Source organism: Quercus suber, unplaced genomic scaffold (genome assembly GCF_002906115.3).
Source record: "Quercus suber isolate HL8 unplaced genomic scaffold, Cork oak 2.0 scaffold_80, whole genome shotgun sequence".
Taxonomy (NCBI): domain Eukaryota; kingdom Viridiplantae; phylum Streptophyta; class Magnoliopsida; order Fagales; family Fagaceae; genus Quercus; species Quercus suber.
This window is the reverse complement of record NW_027069545.1, coordinates 528132-531464: the sequence shown is the minus strand read 5'-3', so window position 1 is coordinate 531464 and position 3333 is coordinate 528132. Positions and strand designations below refer to the sequence as shown.

Genomic DNA, 3333 nt, shown 5'->3' with positions numbered 1-3333 from the left:
AAAAAAAAAAAAAAAAACTTTATATAAATATTTAGTAAAGCAAACAGGTTATGGTTAGAATTCCCCTTTCAAAATATAAATTGCACCCATTTACAATTGAATGAAGCACACTAACAAAAAAGTTGGTTCAAGCAGTGGGTATATCTCACAATATACTAGCATGGGTTGTGGAAGCTCTACCACCATAGAAATTTCTTGGGCCACAACCTAGTCTTATGTGTATTTAAAAAATCCAACTAACAATTTTAACCAATCCCAAACAGTATTCTAATAAAAATTCACAAGCCAAGAACACCATCCAATCACAAAGAAAATCAACTACGTACGAAAATATCAACATTTACAGTAAAACCCTTTCCACTTGAAGGATAAAACCAGGAGATAATTCCGAATAACTGCACCATAAGAAAATATATTAATCTTCTCAAATTTATAGATCCACACCAATAATGGGGAAAATATATATATATATATATATAATCTAAGAATTACAACACAATTTTCTCAGCAAACTATGAATTCAAAAAAGTCACCATGCTCGAACAAATCATATAATGCAGTGCAATAACTTAACCAAGCCTCACAATGCAGTCCACACACCAAAAAAATAAAAACCCAAACTTGCTTCCTTTCTCCTTTCACCCTTTTTCTCTTAAGTGGAAAACCTTATTCTTTTTCTTTTGGTTTTTCACGTCAAAGTCACTCTACTGCCCCCAGTGAGGCTAATACAAATATGTACGGTTTTCTTACCCTTGCCTACAAGAAACCAACTTTTAATTGATTTCTTACTTTTCGACCTGTTTTTTCCCCCCTTGTCTTTGCCAACCCACTTGTCTTAACACCAATTTTCAATTCCTCATGGCTTGGACCCATGCCAGCCTAATAAATCTCTCTCCAGCCCATTAGGTAGGAGAACCATACCACAACCCCTAATTTGGAGTCAGTTCCAATTGACATCCTATAAATCTCAAGTGTTTGATTATCTCCAAAAAAAATTGTAAAAAACTCATCAAAGTCAATACCTTTCTTTCTCAACAGAATAATCTTCTTATACTTTATAGCTTTAATCAAACTCTGTGGCTCTCCTTCACTAAGAAGAAAAAATATACTCAAAGCCTGACTTTATTTAATAAACCCTCTATTAGGGCCTAGCAATCTCTAATTGAAGTTATTACTCTTGCTGCTCAACACCATTAAAACATGTCGCATCGTCACTGCCAACTACTACTAACTAAACACACCATATTCTTCTTCACACATCTCTCCCTCAGCATTATCAAAAAAAAAAAAATCTCTCTTGGTAGCAACACCAGTAAATCCTACTTTAGGCTATAGAATCTTCTCAAAATCTTTTACCATATTAAACACACTTTGTTGCAAGCCTTCACATGAGTCTTGTACATGCCACAATGAGTATTTTTTTCACAAGAACAAAGAATCCTTAAGTAAGTTTTCACCTTCTGTCAACAAAGTAATTGTACTAACCCTCCTGATCCATACCATGCATAGACCACAAATCAAAGTGTAAATTCGAAACATGTTGTGCATGCTTCAAAGTCACTGTGTAACCAGCATTGGTTTTAACACAAATCTCACTGATTCCCACAATTTTCAACCGACCAAAAAAAAAAAATCCATCTAACAATACTAAAGTCTTTTGCTTTTTAGGTAAGAAACAATTCCTTTGTAGGAATAATATGGTGGTACTGCAAAGTTTCCGAATGTAACACCCAGGTAACATCATTATTTGCAACATGCTTACACTCTTTTAACTTTAACATAGGGTGCCATCATTTCCTCATCAGTGATAATAATCGTAGTATTCTTCTTATTATCATTCTTTTAATTTTTACCCTCATTGACTGATTGAACTCATTCTATTTTTTTTTCAAATCCAATAATTTCTTTTTACATAACCTTTTTCTGGCAATAGAAACAGCATCTACTCTCCCTTGACTTAAATTGATATCCTGATTCCAAATTCTCACCAAATTTTCCACCATCCTTCTCTATGACATGAACCTGTTCTTTTAAATTGTTTATACACGTCTTTCTTCTAGTTTCTTTATCATATTTCACGATACTCACCATTTGAAGCAAATTCACGATACTCAAGAAAAGTTCTTAGCAGTAACAATCCACACAATTCCTTAATCTAATGCCATCTTTATGTAACCAACTAGTTCACCAAACTCTCTTTTTTTTCTCTTTTTTTCTTTTTTATAATAAATATAAGTAATAAAGAATCTTTTATTAAAAAAAATGGATTCACAAAACTCATAAATTCACTTAAGTTCTTGACAACAGATATTCTATCCTTTGAATTCATTCTTATTCACAAGTTTCTAAATCAAGAGCACCTTGTTCTGTATAATTTTCTGGTCATATATACTCACACACATATCCCACAGATTAAGCCTAGAACTTGAGATCCAAACAAATACAATCACACTTTTTCTCACCAAAACTACAATCTTGACAAGGCCTCAGTTAATTTATCATGCGTAAGGCCGAACCACGTAATTCTCCATGCTTCCCGCTCTCTCCCCTTCTACATGTTTGAGAGAAATTACTCATGGTCCCAAAAGCTTAATCCTGGACTATTAGGATACAGTGAATTTAATAATTTAATCTAACAATATTAATTTTATTATTTTCTAACTTAATTTTAGCAATCTCCACGCCATATTTAGAGTAAAAAAAAAAAGGTGATTTGTAACAGTAAATGAATATAATGAAGAAGAAGAAGAAGAAGAAGAAGAAGAGAAGTGACTAACCAGAGAGGAATCGTCGAAGGGAAAAGAAGAGAGAGAAGCGGTGGAAAAGCGGAGGAGAGAGTAATCGGGGGATAAGGTTTTGAAGAGGACTAAGCAACAGAGCGAAACCGCCACCAATAACAGAAACCGGCGGAGGATGAGAGAGCCACGTTCCGGTACCATCATCGTTGTCGCTGTATTATTTCTATGAGAGCTGCTGCTACTTGTGCGAAACGACGGCGTTGAAGAAGAAGAAGAAGAAGAAGAAGAAAACGATAGTCTCCGCTGGCAACGCATTAATCGATGTGGGATTAGCATCGACCAATACCAACAGGGTTGAAGATCGGAGCATATTCGTCACTTCGAGAGAAAAATTTCAGTCAAAACACTTTTGTTTGTTTGTTTTTAATTTTGAATATCTTGATGATGATCTCTTGTTGATTTCGTGGGGTCATGGAGATCGAAATGGGAAGAGAAAGAGAGAGAGAGAGAGAGAGCGTGCGTTTCAGTTTCAAAATGGGAGTGACGGAGAGTGGGGATCACGTGGGGTCCGCGCGAAGGACAAAAACTGCTTTGT

At 35.0% G+C, this 3333-nt stretch overlaps 1 long non-coding RNA gene across 1 annotated transcript; it reads right to left on the bottom strand.

Moving 5' to 3' along the window:
- Positions 1-2246: 2246 nt before the first annotated feature.
- Positions 2247-3333, bottom strand: LOC136067629 (uncharacterized). The gene is made up of 2 exons (XR_010629054.1): positions 2778-3333; positions 2247-2600 (listed from the first exon to the last, which is right to left on the bottom strand). It is a non-coding gene; the product is annotated as an uncharacterized LOC136067629 (long non-coding RNA).